At 40.4% G+C, this 11,111-nt stretch overlaps 1 protein-coding gene across 3 annotated transcripts in view; it reads right to left on the minus strand.

Moving 5' to 3' along the window:
* The window catches only part of TRERF1 (transcriptional regulating factor 1), a 334,655-nt gene extending 327,403 nt beyond the window's left edge, over positions 1 to 7,252 (minus strand). For all 3 annotated transcript variants that reach the window (XM_072642154.1, XM_072642161.1, XM_072642162.1), the window contains exon 1: positions 7,088 to 7,252. The gene's annotated coding sequence lies outside the window, so the exon portion shown is untranslated. The remainder of the gene's footprint in view (positions 1 to 7,087) is intronic.
* Between the last annotated feature and the right edge of the window lie 3,859 nt (positions 7,253 to 11,111).

An 11,111-nucleotide genomic window follows, 5' to 3' on the forward strand; every position in this document is an offset into this window, starting at 1 on the left:
TATAACTGGGAAATAAGAAATACAGGTAATGGCGTATAAAAATATATCTTGCCCTACAAGAGAGAAGATGGGGATAAGGGAAGGGTGGGGTGTCACAGAAGGGAGGGCACATTGAGGTAAGGGGTAATCAGAATGTTATGGGGTGGGGGTAGGGGAGAGATGGGGAGAAAAATTGGAACTCAAAATTTTGTGGAAATGAATGTTGAAATCTAAAAATAAATAAGTAAAACTAAAATAAAAAGTAAAAACCCTCACTTGATCCTTCCATTCCCAGTAACTGTCTTTTCGCTCTTCTGCCCTTTTGTTGTTAATCTCTAAAAAGGCCCATTTACAATAGGTGCCTCCGCTCTTTTTCCTTTCACTGTCTTCTTAACCCTTTACAGTACAGCTTCTGCCTTTATCACCCCACCAAAACCCTCCAAAGTTACTAATCTCTTAGCTGTCAAATTCAATGGTCTCCTCATTCTCCTTGACCTCTCTTTGGCCGTTGACTTTGTTGATCACTCTCTCTTCCTTGATGCTCTTTTCTCTCTGGGTTTTCAGGACACTACTCTCTCATGGCTCTCCTCCCACCTCTCTGACTGCTCCTTCTCTGTCTCCTTTGCTGGATCATGCCTTGTAACCATAGGAGTCCCACAGGGTCCTATCCTGGGTCCTCTTCTCTTCTCTGTCTATACCACTCTCACTAGTCCCCATGGATATAATCACTATGTCTGTACTGACAATTCTCAGATCTACTTATTCTTCCCAAACCTCTCGCTGACCTCTGATCTCACAGGTACAACTGCCTTTTAGCTATCTCAAACCGAATGTCCAATAGACATCTTAAATGCATTGTGTCTAAAAAGGAACTTGTTAGCTTACTTATTACTGTGGAGTACAGCAGCACCTTACCCTTGCCTCAGACTCACAACCTAGGTGTCCTCCTGAATTCCTCACAGTCTCTCATCCCCCATATCCAAGCTGTATCAATTTCATCTTTGTAGTATCTCTCCAATATGCCCCTTTTTCTGCTCTGACACTGCTACCACTCTTAATGCAAGCTCTCATCACCTCACCCCTGGACTATTATAACAGCCTACTGATGCATCTGCCTGCCTCAAGTCTCTCCCTACTCCAATCCATCCTCCATTAAACCACTAAAATGATTTTCCTAAAGTGCATGTCATCCCCTTTCTCATTTAAACTCCAGTAACTCCCTATTGTCTCTAGGATCAAATACAAAATGCTCTGTTTAGCATTCAAAGCTCTTCATAACTTATCCTCCTCCTACCTTTCCAATATTCTTACATCTTACTCCCTAACAGGTACTCTTTGATCCAGCAACATTGGTTTCTAGGATGTTCCACAAATTCAAGACACTCCATATCTCAGCTGTGAGCATTTTATCTGGCTGTCTCCCATGCCTGGAATGAATGCTCTCCCTCCTCTACCATTCCTGCTGACCTCCCTAGCTTCCTTTAGCTAAACTATCAAAGGAAGCCTTCCCTAATCTCTCTTAATTCTAGTGCTTTCCCTCTGTTAATTATTTCCTATTTATCCTGTATATAGCTTGTTTGCGCATATTTGTTTGCATCCCCAGGAAGGCCATAAGCTCTTTGAGGGCAAGAACTGCCTTTTGCCTCTTTTTATCACTAGTGCTTACACACAATGCCTGGCACACAGTAGGTGCTTAATAAATATTGATGAGATTGATTGATACATTAACTTCTACAGGACCAAATTGCATAGTGACTGGTATAAATAACGAATAATCTGAGTTCAGAGGAAAAGCTTGATACAAGCTGGAATGACTGATCTGGAAAGTTATCACAGAGGAGAAAAAAACTAAACTGAACACCTGAAGGCAGGATGACTTAAGATTTAGATATATGGATTATATAATGTGCACAGTAGAAAGTCCACTAAGTCTGGACTAGACGACCTAGGTTTAAATCTCACTTCTAAGACATACTGCAAATGCCAGACATGTGCTAGGGCTGGGCCTATATTGTCTTAAGGGAGCCAATAGTTAAATTTGTAACATGAGCATTTACATCTCAAAAATCAGCAAACACTACAAATTAGGGCTTGATTTATTTTGTTGATTGTCTTGACTTAAGGCGATGATTGAAAAAGTGGTAATAATACAGATTAAGCATAAAAATGTGTCAGAAATAGATCTCTTTCTCCATCCTTCCCCAGAGCTGGTAAATGTTAAACATTTACCAGCACACCACCATGTATATGGCATCAGTAGGAAAGTTATTTAATCTTTGTAAGCTTCTTTTTCTCATTTGTGAAACAAGTAAATGATTTCCTCTGAGCTCCTTCCTAGCTTTAGGTAGGACTTTTGATGCTCCTATATGGAGCAGATTCAGGACAATATGAACAAAAGGAAGGAAAAAATATTTCTGGTCATTTTGGGGGACTTCTATAGCTTGGATATGCCCATTTTAAGTTTTATCCAACAGAACTTCAATATAGGTGTAGCACCAAAGTAAAGGTCACAAAGAGTCTCTGGAGAAAAATCTTGACAGAAAAGATCCTTTGGTGTATTTAAATCACAGATTCAAACAGCTAAGCAGGGGGAGGAGCCAAGATGGCAAAGTAGAAAGACACACATATGCTAGCTCCGAACCCGCAGCCCATAAAATATCTGTAAAGAAGAACTCTCAATGAATTCTGGAGCAGCGGAAGCCACAGAACAACAGAGCAAACAAGATTTCTGTTCCAGAGAGATCTGAAAACCTGACGCAAAAGGTCCGTCGTGCACCAGACCCGGAGCAGAGCCCAGCCCCGCCTTGGCTGCACAGGCACCAAGAGAAGCAGATCTGAGTAGGCTTCAGGGACAGAATCTCCAGGGGCTGCACAGATCCCTCCACCCACAGGTGACAAAGGTCAGTGAGAGGGTCTCTTTGGCTAGGCGAGAGGGGAGTGGGATGTCCCCATAACTCAGGCCCCCTTGGGAGGCGGCAGCAGACGCAGCAGCAGACAAGGGCTCCCAAAGCAGGCAGGAGCTTGGATCCATTGTTGAAGGTCTCCACATAAACCCCCTGAGGGAACTGAGCCCCATTGAGGCGGCCCTGCCACCACCTGAGCACCTGAACTTAATCTCACACTGAATACCAGCCCCGCCCCTGCCCAAAGCCCTGGGGCTGGGAAGCAGCATTTGAATCTCAGACCCCAAATGCTGGCTGGGTGGATCTGGAGGCAAGGTGGGTGTGGAGAGAAAACTCAGAAGTCAAGTCACTGACTGGGAAAATGCCCAGAAAAGGGAAAAAAAATAAGACTATAGAAGGCTACTTTCTTGGTGAACAGATAATTCCTCCCTTTCTTTCTGATGAGGAAGAACAATGCTTACCATCAGGGAAAGACACAGAAGTCAAGGGTTCTGTATCCCAAACATCCAAAATAAATATCCAATGGGCTCAGGCCATGGAAGAGCTCAAAAAGGGTTTTGAAAATCAAGTTAGAGAGGTGGAGGAAAAACTGGGAAGAGAAATGAGAGAGATGCAAGAAAAGCATGAAAAGCAGGTCAACACCTTGCTAAAGGAGACCCAAAAAAATGCTGAAGAAAATAACACCTTGAAAATTAGGCTAACTCAATTGGCAAAAGAGGTTCAAAAAGCCAATGAGGAGAAGAATGCTTTCAAAAGCAGAATTAACCAAATGGAAAAGGAGGTTCAAAAGCTCACTGAAGAAAATAGTTCTTTCAAAATTAGAATGGAACAGATGAAGGCTAATGACTTTATGAGAAACCAAGAAATCACAAAACAAAACCAAAAGAATGAAAAAATGGAAGATAATGTGAAATATCTCATTGGAAAAACAACTGACCTGGAAAAAAGATCCAGGACAGATAATTTAAAAATCATGGGACTTCCTGAAAGTCATGATCAAAAAAAGAGCCTAGACATCATCTTTCATGAAATTATCAAGGAAAACTGCCCTGAGATTCTAGAACCAGTGGGCAAAATAAGTATTCAGGGAATCCACTGACCACCTCCTGAAAGAGATCCAAAAAGAGAAACTCCTAGGAACATTGTGGCCAAATTCCAGAGTTCCCTGGTCAAGGAGAAAATATTGCAAGCAGCTAGAAAGAAACAATTCAAGTATTGTGGAAATACAATAAGGATAACACAAGATCTAGCAGCTTCTACATTAAGGGATTGAAGGGCATGGAATATCATATTCCAGAAGTCAAAGGAACTAGGACTAAAACCAAGAATCACCTACCCAGCAAAACTGAGTATAATACTTCAGGGGAAAAAATGGTCTTTCAATGAAATTGAGGACTTTCAAGCATTCTTGTTGAAAAGACCAGAGCTGAAAAGAAAATCTGACTTCCAAACACAAGAATGAAGAGAAGCATGAAAAGGTAAACAGCAAAGAGAAGTCATAAGGGCCTTACTAAAGTTGAACTGTTTACATTCCTACATGGAAAGGCAATATTTGTAACTCTTGAAACTTTTCAGTATCTGGGTAATGGGTGGGATTACACACACACACACACACACACACACACACACACACACAGAGCACAGAGTGAATTGAATAGGATAGGATCATATCTTAAAAAAATGAATTTAAATGGTGAGAGAGAAATATATTGGGAGGAGAAAGGGAGAAATGGAATGGGGCAAATTATCTCTCACAAAAGAGGCAAGCAAAAGACTTTTTAGTGGAGGGAAAAAGAGGGGAGGTGAGAGAAAAACATGAAGTTTACTCTCATCACATTCCACTAAAGGAAGGAATAAAATGCACACTCATTTTGGTATGAAAACCTATCTTATAATACAGGAAAGTGGGGGAGAAGGGGATAAGCAGGGTAGGGGGGAGGATGGAAGGGAGGGCAATGGGAGGAGGGAGCAATTTGAAATCAACACTCCTGGGGAGGGACAGGATGAAAAGAGAGAATAGAAACAATGGGGGGCAGGATAAGATGGAGAGAAATATAGTTAGTCTCACACAGCATGACTATTATGGAAGTCATTTGCAAAAATACACAGATATGGCCTATATTGAATTGCTTGCCTTCCAAAGGGAATGGGTGGGGAGGGAGGGATGAAGAGAAGTTGGAACTCAAAGTTTTAGGAACAACTGTCGAGTACTGTTCTTGCTACTAGGAAATAAGTAATACAGGTAAAGGGGTATAGAAAGTTATCTGGCCCTACAGGACAAAAGAGAAGATGGGGACAAGGGAAGGGAGGGATGATAGAAGAGAGGGCAGATTGGTGATAGGGGCAATTAGAATGCTCTGTGTTTTGGGGTGGGGGGAGGGGACAAGTGGGGAGAAAATTTGGAACCCAAAATTTTGTGAAAATGAATGTTAAAAGTTAAATAAATTAATTAAAAACAAACAAACAAAAAACCCAAACAGCTAAGTTCAAAAAAACTCCAGAATATTCTAGCGAATTTAGGAGGCACCACCGTAACAGAAAATAAAAGCCCACACTCTGAATGGGGTCAAAGAGGTAAAAGGCAAAAGTTCATGAGTAGACAGAGAAAGATTACAATGTATTCTTTGGAAGACCTACTGCCTTCAGATATTCCAAAACCTTCTGCCCCAACAAACTGAATAGTTGAAGACAGGTGAAAAGCCCACTCTGGTTGAAAGCAAAAATTTTACTTGGGGTTTAAGCAGTATTTACATGTTTTTCACATGCTTTCAGAGGGTCTACCACGGAGAAAATCACATTCTCTAAGTAGTAGTGACTGTTCCCTAGGTCACTGGGTTCATTCTACCAAGATCATAGCAGCATAGAATTTAGAGCTAGAACGAATCTTAGACACCATCTATAATCCAACCCCCTCTCCAGTTTTATAAATGAAGAAACCAAGGACCCAAATGTGCTGAAGAGTAGAGCCAAGGTTTGAACCTAAATTCCAAATTCTGCATACTTTCCATAGATTCTCAAAGGTGTGTTCCAGGGATCCCTAGGAGTCCCCAAGACCTCTTAAGGAATGAAAACTAATACTAAGACATTTATATTTGTAAGGAGGTAAATATCAATAGATAAAACCACATATAGATTTATAACAAATAAATAAAAGTTCTTAATTTTTAAGAGTGTAAAGGGCACCCACATAGACCACAAAGTTTGAGAACCACTGTATCACACCACTATGTAGTAGTAGAAGCAATTTGTCCCCAAAATATCTTCCCTGTCACACAGACTCCAGGCAAAATACCTACTAAAATGGGAGAGAATTATTGTCAAATCCAGAATGCTGTTTTTATAATACCTCCAAACTATTTTAGCTGTGAACAAAGTGTTCCCAATTCTATGGAGTGGGTATAAATTAATACTCATTAAATTTAATTACTTAATGTTTACTAAATCTCAACTCACGCTGAGTCTGATTTGAACAGCAAATCTGAGTGCAGGGTTCGGGGTCCCAGAGTGTGCTAGATAAGTGGACAACTGGACAGCAAGTGACATCATAGAAACTTCTCTAACCTTGTTTTAAATTCAATCCATCAATTAAGTCCACATTTTTATTTTAAAAGGATCAGTGCAGCACCATGCAATGGGAATAGGGTGCCTGACTTAGTAGGCAGCAGGACTTCTCCTGAAACTCCCCCTCTGCCCCATAGTGGCAAGTGTAACCCTGGGGAAGTCACTTAACCTCTCAGTGACCCCAGGAAAGTGTAAGACAAAAAAATGCAGAGAAAGCGCCCATCCCCATTGGAAGAGCTGCTGGTTCCTCCCTTCAAGCTCCCTCCAAGGATAAAATCTCAGATTCTGTCCCCCTTCCCCCCAAAAACACAAAAAACAAAAACCAATGTTCTAGGTGCTGAGAATACAAGAATATAAGAAAAAAACTGAGAATACAAGAAAAAAAACACTCTGAAGTGGGAGGGAAAATATCCATATACAAATGAATATCATCAAGGTAGACTGTGATGAAAATGATCAGAGAGGTCAAGACAAAGATAGGAAAAATCTAGTTTGGAACACAGAGGTTTGGACTAAAGTCAGACAACCTAGAAATATTTCAAGCTAGAGACTCTAGGCTCACAATGAGAAGTAACATGACACCATTGAGGGAGGTAGGGAGTACAAGGACTAAGGAAAGCTACAAATAGGGAGCTTCTACCTACCTTCTCAGCTGGATGGTCTTCAGGTCCTGGCACAAAGAAGATGGGGAGCCAGCGAGGGTACAGCAGAGGGGTTGCCCTGCCTGGGGTAGGGGGCTACCCAGCTCTGCATCCAACCTCACCAGCTCTCCAGCAGCCCTTCCCAGTCGATGTAGGGTCACGTCCCCTGCTGAGCCATTGGTTTTATAGGTAGGTTCCCACTCAGATGTGTCTGATTGGCTTCTCATCTCTGATGTCACAGGCAAGGAGATGCTAGGGATTGGCTGAGGGGGCCCCGGTGACAGAGTCATGGGTCATGGAACTTTCCAACATGAGGCACGGAAGCTTCCAGAAAAAGACAAGAGGAAGAGACTTATTTTATGCAGAAGTAACTTTCCTCAGGGGAGCTTCGTTGATTTCACACTGTGTTACTGTTACTGTTGGTTCATGTTTTAATCATGTCTGACTCTTCGTGACCCCATTTTGTGGTTTTCTTGACAAAGACGCTGGAGTAGTTTGCCATTTCCTTCTTCAGCTCATTTTACAGATGAGGAAACTGAGGCAAACAAGATTAATCACATAGCTAATAAGTGTCTGAGGTTGGATTTGAACTCACAAAGGCTGACTCCAGACCCAGAACCCCATCCACTAAGCTGCCACATGGATCTCGCAGAGGCTTAAAAACAGAATATGTTATGGGTTTGTAGCTTTAGAGTTGAAAGGGACCTCAGAGGCCATTGAGTCTAACTCCCTTTTTTTACAGATGAGGAAACTGAGGCTGGGAAAATTTAGGTGATTTGCTCAGTGTTCAGCAGGCTTTGAATCCAAGTCTTCCTATAGCCCTATACACATACTATGCCAACAGTCTCAGTTTCCTCATCTGTAAAAATGAAAGAGTATTCAAAATCACTTCTCTTTACCCTATCCTGAGTTATTTGGATTATCACAGTAGGCAAAGGTCACTTGCAGTTGGTGAAATCAAAGGAAGATTCATAGAAGACCCAAGCTGAATCTTGAAAGAACAGGATTTCAGTAAGCAGAAATTTGGAGTGAATTTATTAAGTGCCTACTGTTTGCCAGTCACTGTGTTAAATGGGACAAGAAGAAAGGCAAAAGATAGTCTCTGTTCTCAGGGAGTTCATAGTCTAATGGAGGTGACAGCATGAAAACAATGTACAAAGCTGACTACAGAGAGGATAGATTGGAAATAATCAGCAGAGGGAAGGCACTAGAATTCAGGAAAGCTTCAGTCCATTTCAAGGGTGTTTTTTTGTGTGTGTATGCAAGCTTTTTATTCTTAAAAAAATAGAAATGGCAATAAAAGTTATATTTTTTAAAAAAGAGAAAATAATTCAGAGTCTCATATCTTCAACCTGATATTTGACTTGCAATGCAATTAATTTTGGCTTCTATTTGTGTAATTATTTACTGGTCTGGGGAGGTGTGAACTAATCCCTAGAATCCCTTGTGTGTAAAAATGTAGGATTTTTTGTTGGGACTTCATTTGTATTATGAATATTGTATTTCTTGCCTTCTCAATAGGTAGAGGAGGAGTAGAGAGGAGGAGAGAATGTGGAACTGGAAAAAAATGAAGAATTTTTTTAAAGTAGAAAGTTATTGTTTGAACCATATAACAGCTCAACTCATCACTTTCGTTTATTCGCTGATCATAAGATTTAGGGTAAAAACTTATTTAAACAGTAAAGAGACCTCAGAGAGCATGTCTAGTCCAACTCATTCAGGGAAGGGAAAGGGATGAGCATTTATACAGTGCTTACTATATGCTTCGTTGTTATTTGGTCATGGCCAACTCTTCATGACCAAATTTGGGGTTTTCTCCAGTTCATTTTGCAGATGAGGAAACTAAGGCAAACAGGAGCCCAGTGTGACAAGCTAGTTAAATGTCTGAGATCAGATTTGAACTCAGGAAGAGTTCTTACTCCAGGCCCAGCACTCAATCCACTGCTTCACCTAGCTGTCCACCATATGCTTATTTTTTTTTTACAAGTATCTTATTTAATCCTCATAGCGACCCATAGAGGCAGGTGTTATCATTATTATTATAATAAATTTATCATAACAAATTTAGTTATAAGAGATTATTTTCTCATTTGATCCTCACAGCAACCTTTTGAGGTAGGTACTATTATTATTTAAAAATCATATAGCTCTTACTATGTGCCAGGCACTATACTAAGTGCCTTACAGTTATTTTCTTATATTCCTCACAACAACCCTGGGAGGTAAGTGATAGCATTATCCGCATTTTACAAATGAGGAAACTGAGGTAAATTGAAGTTAAGTAACTTACCCAAGATCACACAGCTAGTAAATGTCTGAGGGTGGATTTGAATTCAAGTCTCCCTGACTTCAGGTCTTGCCCTCTGTCTACTGCACTGCCTCTCATTGGTTAGATAAGGAAACTGAAGCTCCGAGAAGTTGTGACTATCCTGAGACCAAAAGAGTGACAAAGCTGGGATTCTAATCCAGATCCTCTGGTTCTACAGCCAGTGTTCAAGAGGAAACTGAGGGACTGAAAGCTTAAATGGTTTTGCCCAAGATCACACAAGTAGTAAGCAGCAGGACCAAGATCTGAACCCAGGTCTTGTGGTTTCAGGCTAGTGATCTTTCCATTACACTGATTTCCTTCCTTTGTTGAATGAAAAGAAAAAGTAGTCCATACTCCAGGAAAGCTAACATGCCATCATAACCAAATAAAAATATCTATAAATAGAAATAGCAAATACATAAAAATATACATAATTAACAAGAACTATACTCTTAAGTAGTCACTGGCAGAGGCTTCATTGGGGTGGAGCAGAAGAGGAGTTAGTTGTCAAAGTCAGACAGTGTTAGGCCTTGGGTACGAAGAAGTAACACAAGAATGGGATATAAGGGAAAAGGTGCTTATAAAAGGGTGCAGCTATTCTCCCATTCTGAACTTGCCCAAATTACACTTCTTGGAAAGTCAGAAAGTGTCAGTAATTACTGAAGAACCTTCCAGATGGTTTCTTAAGGGAAGACATATAAGAAGAACAACTTGGGGGTGAGAAGACATGTGAAATTTCAGGGTGTTTGGATAAATTCTAGAAAAAAAAAACCAAACACTTTTTATTGATTTATCCAGCCAACATAATTAAGTGTAGACTACATAAAGAGCTTTGTGCTAGACCCGGAGACATAAAGGTTAGATAAAACAGTTCCTACTCTCACAGAGTTTATAGTAAAGGAAGGATATGACACATGCAAAAAACTGTCTGGTCACTGGATCCAGATGACTCAGGAGGAGAAAGCAAGGCTGGTGACCTTACACAGCCCTCCCTCACTCAAATCAATGTCAACTTCAAGTCATATCATCATTTCCCTGACATCATGGTCCTCTTCGAAAATGAAGGATGATCACAACAAGAAAACCATTCTCCAGTAGATCGGTGGGCAAAGGATATGAATAGTTTTCAAAAGATGACTTGCAAGCTATAAACCACTACATAAAAGAATGTTCCAAATCACTAATAACAAGAAAATTGGAAATGAAAATAATGGTAACACCCTGAAAATTAGCAAAGGTGACAAAAGATGGGAATAGTCAAAGGTGGAAGGGTTGTGGGAAGATAGGCACACTGGTGCATTGTTGGTGTAGCTATGTGAACCATTTTGGAAAGCAATTTCACATAAAGAGGCTAAAATGTCCACATCCTTTGACCCAGAGATTTCATTACTGGGCTTATATCCCAAAGAAACCATTGATAATAATGTCCCCATGAACCCTAAAATACTTATAGGCGCACTTTTTGTGATAGCCAAGAATTGGAAACAAAGATACCCATCCAATGGGGTATGGCCAAACAAACTGTATTGTATTCATGTAAAGGAATAAAACTATACTGTAAGAAATAATGAATAAAATGAATACAGAGAAGCATGGAAAGACCTACATGAACTGCTGCAGAGAGAAGTAAGCAGAGCCAAGAAAACAATATACACAATGACTACAGCAACCTAAACAGGAAAAAAACAACCACAAAAAAATCAAAAGTAAATGTCACAA

The sequence above is a fragment of the Notamacropus eugenii genome, chromosome 2 (assembly GCF_028372415.1).
Source record: "Notamacropus eugenii isolate mMacEug1 chromosome 2, mMacEug1.pri_v2, whole genome shotgun sequence".
Taxonomy (NCBI): domain Eukaryota; kingdom Metazoa; phylum Chordata; class Mammalia; order Diprotodontia; family Macropodidae; genus Notamacropus; species Notamacropus eugenii.